Source organism: Nyctereutes procyonoides, unplaced genomic scaffold (genome assembly GCF_905146905.1).
Source record: "Nyctereutes procyonoides isolate TBG_1078 unplaced genomic scaffold, NYPRO_anot_genome, whole genome shotgun sequence".
Lineage (NCBI taxonomy): Eukaryota > Metazoa > Chordata > Mammalia > Carnivora > Canidae > Nyctereutes > Nyctereutes procyonoides.
In genome coordinates this window covers 21621150-21638124 of record NW_026575020.1, presented here as the reverse complement: position 1 = coordinate 21638124, position 16975 = coordinate 21621150, and the positions used below count along the sequence as shown (strand labels likewise).

Genomic DNA, 16975 nt, shown 5'->3' with positions numbered 1-16975 from the left:
TTGAGAGAGAGAGAGAGAGAACAAACATGAGCAGAGGGAGGGGGAGAAGCAGATTCCCTGCTGAGCAGGGAGCCTGATGTGAGGTTCCATCTCAGGACCCTGGGATCATGACCTAAACCAAAGGCAGACTGAGCCACTCAAGTGCCTGTGATTTTTTTTTAATATGTAATTAGTCCATTGAAGGGCTCCTAGACCTGGCTCTGTGACTGGATTTGCATATGGGATAACCTGAAAAGGGGTCGGGGAAACTGGTATCCCCACCAAGAGCTGCTTCTTCTAGGCTACAGTCAGTACCCCCTTTTACAATCCAGATGGTAAAGAGGGCAAGGTGGGTGCTGGCACTCCAGAGACAGTTCTCTGATGAACTTTCATGATTGCCTCCCTCTTCCCCTTCCTTCTTTTTGTTCTTCCTTCTTCCTTTTCAACATACACCCTTGACTTGAATCTCTACTATGTTAGAAAGTTCTCTCCAATATTGAAGAATATGGAGAAGAAATGCACATTTTTTGAATATGTATTAAGTGCTAGATACTTTATGTATATTATTCCATTTAATTATTATAGAATACCAAGGAGATAATTATTATAAAACTCAATGTTATGGATGTGGAAGCTGAGGCTCTTCGAGATTAGACAATTTTCCTGAGTCACACAGCCAGTAATGGAAGGGCTGGGGATTAGAACTCCATTAGCTTGTAAACTCCATTGGAATGGAGGCTGAATATATTTTGTGTATTGTCTTGCTAGGGTGCTGCAAGGTACCTGGCACATAGAGGACTTGAGAAATATTTACAAAAGGAAGAAAGGAAGGGAGAGAAGGAGGAAAGGAAGGGAGGGAAACTACTCAGCTCTCTCACTTCTATTACACACCAAAACCAGTGACTTTTCCGTCATGGCTTCACAATGTCTCTGGAGAATACAGGCAGGCAGATATAAACTGGTTAAATGTATAAAATAGTTGAGGTAAAGGAGTTGCTAAAATGTGTATAAAAACATCATGATTAGAAAGCAAAAACTGGTTTCAAGAATCATAGAGGAGGTGGAGCTAAAATGCTATGGGTATTTAAAGGAGGGAGGCATCACTTCCAGCTTCAGGAATGAGGGGCTTCATAGAGGAAGCCAAATTTGTGCCTTGAAAAGTGATTGGGGACTTGGACACTGAGAGACAAATGGCAGGTACGCTGATCAGATAGAAGCAATGGAGGAGAATCATAAATAACCTGCCAAGGAAGCAATACACTAATGGTCAGGGCAACTAGAGCCACTTGGATTGGAACCTGAGCTTCATGGTGTCCTGGTAAGGCAATGCCATGGTTGAGGGAGAGGTGCCCAGGGCAGACAATCCAGGCTGAATGAACCTGAGTGTGTGAATACGTGTATGTGTGTGTGTGTTATGTACATGTACATGCTAATGAGGGGTTAGTGGTTGATACTTTCTCCTGAGCTTAGATGCCATTAGGCCCAAGTGGAAATTTATTTCCTTGGTGGGTCTGTCATGTACAGGTCTGCCATTAACCTCTAGCTGGGCATTCATAAAGATCTGCTGATGGATTCTGCAGTAGCAGAAAAGGTATGGCCTGACTCCCAGGATGGATATGTTCTGGAGAAGACAGGACTTAGACCCTGGCCTTCTCTAGGAGACAGGGTCAGGTGTGACATCAGCAAAATTGGTTTTGGGAGTAGAAGGTGCAGTACATGGACTTGGGAGCTGGAGAGAGCAGGTGGAGGATAGGGGCTCTGACTTCACTTCTCTATTTGTCCCCAACATCTTGCAGCCCCCAACCCTAGTAGCACAGGGCACCTGGCCTAGTGCCCAAGGTCAGTGAAGCCTTCCCAAGGCTATTGTTGAGCTGTCCCTCACTCTGTCCCTCAGCCCCTAAGACTGACAGGAACATAGGCCACAGGAACAAACAGTTCACTGCTTTGGAGAATCATTAAATAATGACAGTGTACTTCACCTTTGTGTACGGGGCCACCTGGCAGCAATCCCAAAGGCCAAATGGAAATTTCCAGAGCTGTTTCAAGAGGCATGGATGCTCAACATGAGAAGAGCTGACTGAGGTGGACAGACTCAGGGTTACCTTTATAAGAACCCTCTCCAGCATAACACAAAACCCCAGCCAAAGGCAACCATCACTTTCTGGTGAAGGGGTCATTCCTTGCCTGCCACAAAAACTCGACTGTTCCACCCAGGCAGTATAGACAATTCTCTGCAAGATGGGATTCCAGGAACAGGGGTGGAGGATTTCAGGGACACCAGATATGAAGTAGAAATTTGGAATTTAGCATACCCGCCTTTAGGCCCAGGCAGGTATCCTGCTACCTGCCTGGGTGGCCTTGGGCATGTCTCTGAATGTCTCTGGGCCTTGATTTTCAATTTACAGACATTCATTCAGCAAGCACCTAATGAGCACCTACCGTATGCAAAATGCTGTGTTAGGTAATAGGGGGGCAGGCAGCAGAGAAAAGTATATGATCTCTGCCCCCATGAAGCTTCCAGTCTAGTGGAAGTAAACAAGTAATCACACAAATAAGTGTATGATAACACATTGCAACAAATGCTCTGATGTAAAGATAGTGGGTGCTATGGGAGAACCCATGAGGCTGGTCTGAGAAGACTTCTTTGAAGAAGTGCCTGGGAGCTGATACCTGAAGGTTAAGAACAAGTTATAGGAATCAGACTTGGAGGAAGATGTTGTGCAAAAGCCCTGAGGAGTAGAGCAGAGTAACAAGTCTTATGAGCTGAAATTAAACCTGTGTGACCAGAATGCAGTGAGCATTGGTCAAAGTGGAGTGACCTGAGGCTGGGGTGGAGGGCAAGAGAAGAGCCAATCACACAGAATCCCATCTACTGTGAGAAGGATTGGAGGCTTTACCCTGTGATTGTCAGGAAGCCATTGCTCAGTTTTGAACAGAGTGTGATGACTAGATTCACATGCTAAAAATAAAATAAACAATCAGAGATGGAAAAAAACCCAACAAAACCGCAAAATAGTTAGGCCTTCCCTGCAAGGGAAAAAAGAGATTTGAACAAGTTTTTCATGTTATAGCATCTACTCTCATGGGAATAATCTACTAGCAGAACAAAGAATTATGTACAAAAATATTCATTACAGTTAAAAAGACCAAAACCACTCTGGCTGTTGTGTGAAGAGAATAAATAGTAATAAATCTTTAGTGTTTCCTTTGAGCTAAGCAAGATAAAGGCAGTGCTTCAGCCTCAAAGGGACCAGAAGCAATGATTCTCAACCTTGGCTGTACTTTAGAGACACCTGCTATGATAGCCAGCTTCCAAAAGCCACCTCCCCAAAGACTTACCTCCTAATATACATGTCCCTATGCACCCACTCCCACATTAAATAGGATAGTCCTATTCTAGCTTATTCAATGTAACCAAGTGGATATTGTAGAAACGATGGAGTGTGACTTCCAAGGCCAGGCCACAAAAGACACTGTGGCTTCTGTCTTGCTCTCTCTTTCTTAGATCATCTGCTCCAGGAAAAGCCAGCTGCCATGTTGTGAGGATGATCAAACAGCCCTATAGAGAGGTCAATGTGGCAAGTCATTGAGGCCTCCACCCAACAGCCAAGTGGAAGAGCCCTCTTGGAGAGAGGTCCTCTGATCCCAGCTAACATCTTGACTGTAATCTCACGAAGGACCCTGAGACAAAACCACTAAGCCACTCCTAGATTCCTGACAAACAGAAGCTGTCAGAGAATGCTTATCTATCACTTTAAATCATTAACTGATCTGTTGCAGTCATTAACTGTTATCTGATTAGGTAATCAGTGTTCCTAGGGAGTTAGAAAAATATTGATGCTCAAGCGCCATCCCCAGAGATTCTGATTCTTTTGGTCTAGGGTAAAGTCCAGGCACTGGTGCATTCAAAAGCCATCAGATGACAATAATGTACAACCAATGTTGAGAATCACTGACTAGAGCACCGGAGAGATCAACAAAGAAGACTTAGCCACAAAGTATTGTCTCAATTTCCAGAGCTACAACTCAATTTATGCTGAGGGTTCTACCCTGGAGGTGGGCAAAAACCCAGTTTGTGGATCAGAGCCCTGGATCACCATGGACTTATGGACAGGTTGCCTTAGTGTTCACAGCTTCTGACCACAGGATATCTAAATTTCCCTAAGATAACAGGCCTATAGAAAGGAATTGCGTGGCATCAGCCGAGGGGAGAAGAGAGGTCCAGTGTCAGGCAGGTAAATCCACCTTTACAGGCAACAGCTTTGACCCATAAGGGGTCCTATACCTTCAGAATAAAGGTGTGCAGGATGCCCCGAGCTCCAGTGACAGACAGCCTTCCTGCTTCCTCCCACCCAGACCCTATTCCTGCCTCTGAATATGCTCTTTGAAAACTTTATGAGCAATGATGACAGCTGGTTCTGAAAACCTTTGTACATCATTGAGTTTCTATGGTTAATGGGACATTGTTCCCATCTCTAAACAATAAATCAGGGGCCCCATAGTCTCTTTGCTCTCCTCTGTGTTTCCTCCCTGATGCAACCTGCAATAAAGTAATTAAAATGATTGTAGAGGGAGTCCTAGGAGATGAAAGACGCTGATGAGACAGTCAGATGCTGTGAGCTCACCCAGTTCTCTCAGCGCTGCATGCCAGGGGTGACTGGGTTGGTCTCCTGTTATTCTCCTAAGAATGGGCACTGGTACCAGTTGCAACTGTGTGATACCTGTGGTGCTTAGAAGCATCGATAGACATTTTTGAGCACCTGTAACATGTTAGGTGTAGGAGATACAAAATGTAGTAAGATCCTCTTGTTCTCAAAGAACTCTTAGCTTGGTAGAAACAAACAAGGAAAGAGATAATAGAATGTGATACATACTGCACTTGGGGACCTGTGGAAGTCCAGAGGAGGCACTGCACTTAGTCTAAGAAGTCTTTAGAGGAAGTGAGATCTGAGGTGTTTTGTTACCTGAGAAAAGATGGAGGGAAGTCACCACAAGAGGAGTAGCAGATACAATGTACAGGTGTAGGAACTTGAGACTTTTCAGGGGATTGCAAACACCTCCTTATAGGTCTAAGCATTATCCTAGGATCTACAGTTTAGAGGAGTGGCCCAAAGGCAGCTGGCAAGCAACACCTCTTTGAGTACCAGACTGTATATGAAAGGCACACTGTGGGCAGAATTCACCATTTCCCATCACCCCACCCTGCTGCATACCCATGTCCTACCCTTCCTTTTCACCAACCATGGATGACCTCCCCTTTATTGCCCCAGTCTAATGGTTGCTCCAGTCCTATTCCCAGAACCAGGACTTTGATTTGCTCTGTCCTCTGCTGCTTGACCCACTGAAAACCTGGCTACTGGCTACTTTCTTTCTTCTGTCTCCTGCCTATGTCTTGTTAAAACTGGCTTCCATGTGACCAGTGTTTTACTGGACCAGGAGGTGGACAGAGGAGGCCTGAGAAAGAAGAAACCCAAATGCTGGGAGGGATCCCAGGAGGCACATCTGGAAGAGACATTAAGAGTAGGGCACCCCAAGGGGACACCTGGGTGGTTCAGCCTGGTAAGTGTCTAACTCTTGGTTTCAGCTCCTGTCATGATCTCATGGTTGTGAGGTCAAGTCCCACATGGGGCTCTGCACTTAGCATGGAGTCTGCTTCTCTCTCTCTCCCTCTGCCCCTCCTCTCCTCTCTCTCATAAATAAATAAATCTTTGAAAAAGAAGAGTAGAGCACCCTAGGTCCCTATGGGGGAAATGTGGCATATGGAAGTAGGGGCACTAACTAGCATAAAACCTTGAGTAAGAAGGTAAAGTGCTCCTGAGTATTTTCTACTTCCTATCAGTGGCCCTAGAACAGGAGTCACAGTGTAGATGCCTTCTGTGCATATAGGGCCAGGAAGATTGTGTAAATGGGTAATCTGGTCAGTGAACCAATGGAGAGGGCTGGGCCAGAGCAAATAGGAGAACCCAAATCCATCTATTGGGGGATGCAGCCAATTGCTGCCATGTGGGAATGCAGGTGCAGTGTAACCAGACATTGGAATTTCTCAAGATAAACCAAAAATCTGGATCTTAATGGAAAATAATTGCTAGTTAGTTCACATAAAAACAAAAAACACCTCTACATAGAAAACATGCAGACAGCATGGTTTTTGAATTTCAGCAATTCCCCCACATAAGACAAACAGAGCAACTAGAGACCAAAACTACAGACATTGACAGCACACCAGGTGATGAGGTACTCCCACGAACTCTGCCACACAAGTAGGCGGGGACAAATCACTAACAACCCCAAGCCCTATGTGGTATCAGCATCTATGTAGGAGGCAGCAGAGGGAGTGGTCAGATATTGGATGGACCTGAGAATAGAACCATACCCAAATAGCCAACAGATGCTCACTGGTAGGCAGGGAGGTGGAGTAGCAATTTGAAAACAGCCGTTGAAAAACTAAAAGTTCTGCCCAGGCAGGAGAGTTTCATAGTCATGGGGGGAAGGGAAAAGACACCTTTTTAATTGCTCCAAGGATAGCAGCCAAAGAGATGCACTGGTCTCATTCCCTTTTGGGGACTGGGAGGAGGCATCTTGTCCCACTGGAGCTTCAGGACTGTCTGCTATGCTGGCTTAAGTCTATCATATTAATAAACAGACAAGGAAAGTTGGCACCCCCCACCAATACAACACACCCATCTTTCCCACCAATTTCTAGGACTCCTCTCCAAAAGTTCCTTCCCCTGCCTTGCTTGACCAGCCTTTGCCCAGAGGAAGGAAATGTAGCAGCCAGGGCCTTAGAACAGCCTTAGGACAGGGCTAAATGAGGGGCAGGGAAGGGCTGGCCAATTGTGCAGCAGCAGGCTGTGCTACTACCCACAACACGCACGTTAACATCAGCTTCCACAGGTTTTGTCTGGATCCTAAAAGAAGAAAAGAATGGGCTTGCCAGCTTAGACACAACAATTTTGTGCCAAGAAAACACACTTTTCTTTGTTCAAAGCACTTTGAAGCCTCCTGTTTTGACTCAACAGGACAAACTCGGTGACTTAAAATGGATGCAATTCCAACCATTTTTGATTTTTATACCCATTGAAAGTCTTATGAAACTCAAATCAAGGAATCTTTTGAAGAGAAACAACAGTTGTACTCCAACAGAACCATCTACTTTAAGATCAAACCTTAGTAGTTATCAAGTACTACTTGAACACAGTTATTGCTTTTAGGAATCCTATGGAGGCCAAAAAAAAAAAAAAAGAGGATAATTGAGCTGGAAAAAGAAATAGCAAGCTTAAGCAAGACAATGAAAACTTGTTTACAAAAAGAACACAGAGCAACACAAAGATGGATCAAGGCTGCCTGCCTCGGGAAGAATCTGGAAGCAAGGAACATATTAAGGAAGGGCACATCAGAACACATTTTACCAGCTGCCTTAAGCAGTCTTCCTTTGGAAGATTTCAAGATTCTTGAACAAGATCAATAAGATAAAACATTGCCCCATGCCTCTAAAACAGATCAAGCATACCTTCATTTAAGATTAGCTTACATAGGACTTGATGCCCAACCTTCATTCTATTCAGGGGTAAAAATATTTAAGGAAATTATGCCAAAATTGGGTATTTAATAAAGTTTTACTTGAAGTAACATTATTACTGTATACTGTAATTTATGAAGACTTGATTATGAAAGGAAATGGAAACTTTTAATGAAATTTTTATTTGAAAAAATGGAAGTGCTTTACATGAGAATTTGTGAGAATTATAGACTTAAAGATTTTGCTAGGAAATTGTACATTTTTTGCAAGGTGTTTTGTGCTTCTGTCTTTTAAAGAACTATGACAATGTGTTTATATTAGAAAAGAATTTTTTTCCTGTGCCTGTTAGGATATTGCATTCTAAATGAGATGCTAAGTAGGAGTTAACCAACATTAGATACCACTTAAAAAAACAAAAGACACTGAAATTTCTGCCCAGTTTACCAGTGGGTGAATGCAAGGGGTCTGTGGAGTGAGGTCTGATGAGATGGAGCAGTCCAGACTCTGTGACGTTGAGAACTGACCAGTCAGGGGTCATCAGTCCACAAACATAAGAAATTCTAATGTGGGATCAAAACTGAGTAGAATAGGGACAATAGAATCAAAAGAAGGAGATGATTCATATAAAGTGGGGTAGGGGAGCAGACCCAGGACATCTCAAAAGGTAAGCTGCCATACTTTTAAATACTACACAAAACAACTAAAGAGGGAGCCCATGAAGTTAAGAAGCTACCCTGAGAGGGCCTCCTTCACAAAGTTCAGGAAAATTGCATTTACTTAAAAATAAACACCATAAAAATGTTGAGGGTGAAAGCCACACAAAATTATTATTAGAACAAATAGAATACGGAACAGAGTAACATCTTTATAGATGGTGAAAGTATGCCAGAAAGAGACATCTACCCAAACAAATCAAAACTGCAACCTATTATTCAAAATGAGCTAAAAGACATTAAGGGAATGACATCATCCACATAAACGAGAGTGATAATAATCATAACCTCATAAATTACATGACAAATCAGGAAGAAGTTAGAGGAAAAAAGTCATTTCAGCAATGAAGACCCAATAGAAGGAACACGAGAGTAAATAGACATAATAAATAATGCCTTACAGATAATAAAAGGTAAAAAGGAAGAAAATTTTAAGACTCAAAAGAAGTAGGAAATAAAAAGAAGATAAAAGGAATTTGAGAGAAAATGGAAATGCTGAAAGAGACATAGAATATCTATCTACAGCAATAGGAGGCCCTGAAAAACAACCAAAGCACAGGGACAGAGCAAATACTAGAAATTATAATTTAAGGAAACTCTCCTGAAATAACAACAATTAAAGATCTGAACCTGCGTACTGAAAGAACACATGCACATGGTGTACCTGAAAAATTGAACCTGAATGACCAAAAGCAAGACATTTTGGTAAAATTGCTGCAGTTTAAGAAGAAAATAAAACAGCAGAAGAAAATTATTTAGGCATATAGCCAAAAAAGAGGAAATGGCTTATAAGGGAAAGAAAAAGAGGTTATCAGACTTTCTGACAATAATGTTTTATGTTAGAGGACAATGAAATAACATTTTTAAGGCACCTAAGGAAAGCAAATATAAATCAGGAGTTTTATAGCCAGAGAACCTGGCTTTTGTGTATAAAGGGCACAGGTAACTCCTATCAGCATGTAAAAGACTCAAGGAATATTATTCCTAGGAGCTCTTCCTGAGGGATTTACTAGATAATAAGCTTCAGATAAGCAAAATAAGCAGAGCCATTGGTATGAAGGACTGGTAGTGAGCATTACTGCACAGCTAATATAACAGTAAGACTGAATGATAACCAAAAGGCAGCGAGTATAGTCTGCAAGGGTATATGATTTGAAAATATAGATGCAATACAATTACAAAGTTCAGGGGACAATGAGGGGAACATAAGCAGATTTTTTAAAAAACATTTTATTAAAAAAATAAAAATAAATAAAAACATTTTATTTTATTATGTATTTGAGAGAGACTGAATATGCTAGAGAGCACGAGGGGAGTTGGCAAGTACAGAGGAAGAGAGAAGCAGGCTTCCCACTCAGCAGGAAGCTCTATGTGGGGCTTGATCCTGGAACTCCAGGATCATGACCTGAACCTCCCAGGTGCCTCATATGTGGATGTTTTTTCCAATTATTTTCAGTAATCATATTTGTGGTGGTAGGATTTGTATTATTTTTCTGAGACTGTTGAATGGATAATGTGAGATAAAGCAAATGATTAATCATGGGGAATTCTATCTTATTGTTTCCTGCATCCTTAAGAATCCAGGAGACTCAGTTTGGCAGAAAGGAGATATGGATGCAAGAGGGAAAAGATTAGGTAAACTGCAGACGCTCTGAATGAGTTGAAAGTATCCATGTCTGTAGTATGTATATTTTATAGCTCTGTCCACTGAAAAGGCCTAGAAACCATGACCAAATTAGCAGCAATGAGCATCCCTAGGACACCGATGGTGGTCCACTAGAAGGAATAGAGACTTCTTGAGAATTGTCTGATTTCATTTTTTTATTTTTATTTATTTATTTATTTATTTATTTATTTATTTATTTATTTATTTATTTTAATACAACTAGGTTTTTCTTTTTTTTTTTAATTTTTTTATTTATTTATGATAGTCACACACAGAGAGAGAGAGAGGCAGAGACACAGGCAGAGGGAGAAGCAGGCTCCATGCACCGGGAGCCTGACGTGGGATTCGATCCCGGGTCTCCAGGATCGCGCCCTGGGCCAAAGGCAGCGCCAAACCGCTGCGCCACCCAGGGATCCCCTGATTTCATTTTTTTAAAACAGATTTTATTTATTTGAGAAAGAAAGAGCAGAGCAAGTGAGAGAGCACAGAAGTGGGGGGCAGAGGCAGAGAGAGATGAGGAAGAAGCAAAGCAGGGAGCCCTATGCAGCATTTGATCCCAGGACTCTAGGGATCAGGGATCATGACCTGAGCAGAAGGAAGATACTCAGCCACTGAGCCATCCAGGTGCCCCAAGAAATGTCTGATTTCAGATCTGAGGCTAGAAACGTGCAAGATAAGCCTGGAATATTTTGTCATACTCAATGGAGAGAGGTTACCCAAAGTGACTAAATTTATGCTAAAGGATGCTGGGGCCAACTTCAGGAAATCCTGCTGACCAAAGATGAATCTATCTGAATTCCAGGAAGGGTAATAGAAGTGGATTAAGACCCATCACATATACTTAAGTACTTGTGTTCATAATCATACTTACACATTTATAAAGTTATATATATATACACACACACACACACACACACACACACACACATATATATATCAGCTTGGGAAGATAATAGGGAAACAGTTCATTATTTGATATCTGATAAAAAAAAAAAGAAAATGAATCAAGCATTTATTCTGCTTTTCCTAAAGGGAAAACTGCAGGGAAAGTATCTCTTTATAGAAGCATTCCAAATGATAAATGGAAAAGAGATGATTACATTAGAATATCATTGTAACCTCTAAGAAATGATTGGCTCTAGGCATTGAGTATCAATGGCTGTAAGCATCATAAAAGGAAAAAAAAGATGTCAGTTGACTCCTGATGTACCGCTTGTGGCCTGGCCAAAGGGGTCGAACCTGAGTGAGATCAGGCCCCTGGACTCAGTTGCCCATTTGCAGGAAATGCAGGGGACAGCACAGCATGTTGAGCTGCAATACAAGTGAGCAATCGGAAAATCCCAAACAGTATAAGTTGTTAGAAACAGGAAGGGAAGGAGAGCAAGCTGTAGTGCCTTAAAACACATGCCAAGGTGTTTAAATGGGCAGGACTAAATTCTGGTCACTAGAGATGCACATTTGGGGAATAAAACTATAGAGAAAACACAAAGAATGGTTTCCTGTGAAAGTCTGAATATAATCCTTTGGGGGGAGAGAGGAGAGATGGTGACTGTGAAGGGGCACAGGGAAGGGACTTCCAGGGTCACTGGCTAAGTTCTATTTCTTGACCCTGGGGGTGGTTATGAGGGTTTTATGATAATAATATAGTAATATATTTTTCAAGCTGTAAATGTATTCTTTTCTTCTTTTTTTTTAAAAAAAAGATTTTATTTATTTATTTGAGAGAGAGGTAGAACATGAGGGAGGGCAGGAAAAGGGAGAAGCCTACTCCCTGCTGAGCAGTGATCAGGGATGTGGGGCTCAACCCTCAGATCATGACCTGAGCCAAAGGCAGACATTTAACCATCTGAGCACCCAGGTGCCCCTATTTTGTGTGTTTTTCTGTATTGTTTTATTTATTTATTTTTAAAAGGCTTATATTTTAACATATATATCTCTGTAGGCCAAAGATAACAAACCTATGGGCCCCCCTTGGTCACTAAGACCTCTCTCTGTTCCAGTTCTGTCTGAGGACACTGGGTATTGGCTTTAACGTGGATTGCCAACTGAGTATTCTCCTGCCTTTTAGACAGTTAAAGAGATTATTCCAAAGAATACGTAGAAGTCATGAGAGTAAACTACGGGCTTTTATTAGGCAGTCAAGAATGAGCTGAATAATAAAATAAAAGTTGGCCCAGAGTAGAGGGCTCCCTGCATTTGACATTTCTACTTTATTCTAACCAGGAGCTCTCTGGGAGAGTTCCAGAAAATGTCATGAGAAATGTATATTTATAATGGTGGCTCAATATTGTTAGGTGAATCCTGCCTTAGCATCCAATATGCAAAATTTCATGGTAATTGTGATATTTTCATCACAATGTATATTTCCATCACAATTAGGATTCTTCCCTTTAAAGGTGAGTTTGGCTTCAAGATTCCTTTAAATAGCAGCTGGCAGGATAAGGTAAGCATTTGTTTACAGAACTGTAATTGCTTCACAGTGTGGAGGGAGGTGTGGGCTGTTCGAGGATTGTGCCAGCCCCTGGGCAAACAAGGCATAGTTACACAGAGGGAACCCATGGTTGGGAGGGCCAAGATGTGCATAACAATGCAAAGAATTAGGGAATGTTCTGTATTTCCTGCTCAGGCCAAACCCCCGACTTTTCTTCCTCATTAGCTTGGATCATCTCACAGTAAGAACTTTCAGGAAGAAAATCAGGGCGTTCAGAATTTCTGAATCACTTTGTTGAGCACATTTTCTCATTATTCAAATTAGTCATAAAGGCTGTTTTTGCTATTTTGGGGTTCTTCAGCATCTGAATTCCCTTCCTATGTTTGGAGACTTCTCTATGGTATGGAATTGGGTGAGAAGAGACTATCTTTCACCCTAACAGCTGAAAAGTCCAATGACTCATTTTTCCAGTCTCCTTCGTGGCTAGGAGGCAGCTGCAGGACCTGGGTCCAGCCAATCAGAAACACTCACTCCAGACTTTGTGGTCAAGAAACAGTGATGGTGGGGAATTCTGGAAGCAGAAGTGAAGGGTGGAGTATCATCCTGTTTCTATGGATGGGATGGTAGGCTCATTTGTGCAAACTTCAGTGTCTGGTTCAGTGGTGACAGGAGCAGGGTTTTCACTGGTCTTATTCTAGAGTGTGGGCTATCCTGCACAGCCTACCTGTTTTCCGGCTTGTTTTCTGAGGATGATTCTATTCTATAGTCTTCTTGGCAAATCTTTGAGCAACCCAGTATCTTTCAACGAAGGTCTTCTCTGCTTAAATCATGTGGAGTCTTTTTTTCTCTCCCCCACCCCCTTTGTTTTATGGTTTGTTTTTCCTGTAACTTTCAATTTATTCTATTTTTTTAAAGATTTTCTTTATTTATTCATGAGAGACACAGAGAGAGGCAGAGACATAGGCAAAGGGAGAAGCAGGCTCCTCCACAGGGAGCCCGATGTCAACTTGATCCCCGAACTGGGATCACGTCCTGAGCCAAAGGCAGACACTCAGCCATTGAGTCACCCAGGCATCCCATGTAACTTTCAATTTAGAAATCTGGTAGATAGCATGGTTTGAGGCAATGCCATGATGAGCCTCTTGGCATGAAAATGGACAAGACCTCAAAGAAGGCAGATAAACTGATCTTTATGAGAAAGAAGAGGAATATATATATATATATTTGAAAGGTTGAAAGGAGTGGAAAGCAGGATGGAAAGAAGAAAGAAGAGAGGATATGGAGTTGAAACAATGTAGGGTAAAAAAACCTGTGAATATTCCCAGAGGTACCTTAAGAGCATGTTAAGAACTTCAAATATTCTTTGTAAAGTTGCTTTAATGCTCTAGTGTAAATTACTCCCTCTTCCTCAGCTCCACAAAGTGTCTAAAATATACTCCATACTCACCAGTGCTTTGTGTGAGTGGGGTTTTGGGTATGTGGAAAACAAGGAGAGGGAGAGTTTCACAAATAGACTGTATGAAGGCAGACAGAGGACCTATGAGAAAAATTAGGAACCCAGAATCAGAGGAGGACGGAAGAATTTAAGTCCTCTGGATGTTTTCATACATTTTTAGGAGGGGATACTGCAGAATGATGATAGGTTTCAAGAGATTACAAGACCCTGGCTGGCCTCTAGATCCACGGAGAGGAGTGGAGGAAGCATCACTACCCATATGAGAGATAAGAACAAAGCAGAAGGCAATGACCTCAGAGATGGGAGTGTGGATGACAGTCAAGAGTAGGAACTAGTGAAGATAAATGAGGCAATACACAATTGGGAAAAGAAGATACAGAGCAGGGCAACTGAATTCTGGTGTGCTTTAATCCATTTATTTTTAATTAGATATTTTAATTAGATATGGTTTACATACCATAAAATTCATGCCTTGTAAAACTTCAGGTCAATGACTTTTGAGTTGTGCAACCATCATCATCATAAGCCATCCTTAATTTTCATTACTTCAAAAGTTCTTTTGTGTCCTTTTGCAGCCAATCCATAGTTACATCCCCAGCCCCAAGCAAACACTGATCTACCTTCTGTCTCTATAAATTTGTCTTTTCTGGAAATGCCATACAAATAGAATCATGTAAGATATAGTCTTTTGGATCTTTCTTTCACTCAGCATCATGATAGTAAGTTTCTTCCATTATATAGTATATCTCAGCAGTTTGCTTTTTTTTGTTGTTGCTGGATAATACTCTATTGCATATATATACTACATTTTTAAAATCCATTCAACAGTTAATAAGCAATTGGATTGCTCTCACATTTTGGCTATTACAAGTAAGGCCACTATAAACACTTGCATACAAGTCTTCCTGTTTTCATCTCTCTTGGGTAGATACCTAATTGTTGGGTCACATGGTAACTCCATCTTTAACCTGTTGAGGAATTGCCAAACTGTTTTTTAAAGTGGCTGTACTTTATACTTCCACTCACAATAAATGAGGTCTCCAGTTTTTTCACATACTCACCCAGATCAACTATTAGTTTTTTTTGATTAGAGATATTGTAGTGCATGGATATGTAGTGTTATCTCATTGTTGCTTCAATTTGCATTTCCCTAATGACTTAGAGACACGCAGTATCTTTTCATAAGCTGATTAACCATTCTTTGGTTTCTTTGGTATTATGCTACCCAAGTCTTCTGCCCATTTACTTTTTTTTTTAAGATTTTATTTATCCTAGAGAAAGTGCTTGCCCGAGCGCGAGCATGAGAAAGAAAAAGAGAGAGCGCTTGCGAGAGCAAGAGAGAGGGGAAAGGGCAGAGGGAGAGGGAGAAGCGGACTCTGCTGAGCAGGGCGCCCTACTCAGGATTTGATCCTGGGGTCCTGGGATTGTGACCTGAGTCCAACAAAGGCAGACACTTAACTGCCTGAACCACCCAGGTACCCCAGTTAGGTTTTTTAATTTTTATTTATTTTTATTTATTTATTTATTTTTTATTTTAAGTAATCTCTACACTCAATGTTAGGCTCAAACTCACAATCCCAGATCAAGAGTCAAATGCTCCACTGAATGAGCCAGGCAAGCACCCCTCCTCTGCCCATTAAAAAAAAAATGAACTGTTTGTCTTCTATAATTCAGTTTTAAGAATTCTCTATGTAGTCTGAATATAAGTCCTTTATATTACTTGCAAATATTTATATTACTTGCAAATATTCTCTCTTACTCTGTGGCTTATCTTTTCATTTTCTTAATGATGTCTTTTGAAGAATGATTTTTTTATTTAGATGAAGTCTAATTTATCAAATTTTTTTTATAGGCCATACTTTTGGTGTTGTATCTCTGAAGTCTTTGCCTAATACAAAGTCAGAAAGATTTTCTTCTATAAAGAAGGTTTATAGTTTTAGCTCTTACATTAGGCCTATGATCCATTTTGAGCTAATTTTTGTGTATCATATGATGTAAGGGTATAAGTTTGTATATTAATATCCTATGGTCCTAGCATCAGTGGTTGAACAGACCATCCTTATTCCACTGAACTGAGTTGGCGCCTTTGTCAAAAATTAATTGACCATTAATAAAAAATTTATTTTGGAACTTTCATTTCTGTTCCATTGATCTATATGTCTATTCTTAATGTGGCAGAGTACCATACTTCCTTAGTTTCTGTAGATTTATACTAAGTTTTGAAATCGGGTAGTCCAAATTTGTATATTCACAAAATAGTTCTGTTTATTTGACATCTTTTGCATTTATATCTAAATTTTATAACCAGCTTGTCAGTTTCCTAAAAAAAGAACTTTGAGAACTCTTCTGGGTTCAAGTTGAATCTATAGATCACTTTGGAGAGAATACTGAGACCTCCAAACCAAGAACATGGACTATCGCATTATAGTTTTCAGTGATCAAGTTTTGCACTACTTTTGTTAAATTTGTTTAAGTATTTTATTCTTTTTGATACCATTGTGAATGAGATTATTTTCCTAATTTTATTTTTGGATTATTCATTGCTAGCATATAAATATGCAACTGATTTTGAAAAACTGATCTTTGCAAAGTTTGTTCATTAGTTCTAGTAGTGGTTTTTTTTTTTCTCCTGGATAGATTTCATAGGTTTTTCTAGATATAGGATCATGCTGTAACAGAATAAGAAGTGTTACCTTTTGTTTTCCTGTCTGTGTGCTGTTAATTTCCTTTTCTTGTCTTATTACACTGGTTAGAACCTTCAGTATAATGCTGAATAGAAGTAATGAGAGTTAGGGATGAGCCTGGGTGGCTCAGTGGTTGAGCGTCTGCCTTTGGCTCAGGTCGTGATCCCAAAGTCCCAGGATCAAGTCCCGTATCAGGCTCAGGTTGTGATCCCAGAGTCCCAGTATCAGGCTCCCTGTATGATGTCTCTGCCTCTCTCTCTGTGTGTCTCTTATGAATAAATAAATAAAATCTTTTTAAAAGAAGTAATGAGAATTAATATCCTTGCTTTTTTTCTGATCTTCAGGAGGAAACATTCAGTCTTTCATCATTAAGTATTATGTAAATTGTAGGGTTTTCATAAGTATCCTTTATACAGCGAGGAAGTTCCCTGCTATTCTTATTTTGTTGAAAAAAAATTTTATCATGATTGGATGTTAGATTTTGTGAAATGCTTTTTTGCACTTAATGTGATTATGTGGTTTTTGCT

The 16975-nt window shown here is 40.7% G+C and overlaps 1 protein-coding gene and 1 pseudogene across 1 annotated transcript in view; one reads left to right on the top strand and one right to left on the bottom strand.

Annotated features, from left to right (window-relative positions):
• Nucleotides 1-16975, bottom strand: part of ASIC2 (acid sensing ion channel subunit 2) — a 999134-nt gene that overhangs the window by 387848 nt on the left and 594311 nt on the right. The window lies entirely within an intron of this gene.
• LOC129509060 (THAP domain-containing protein 2-like) lies at nucleotides 6788-14092 on the top strand (annotated as a pseudogene).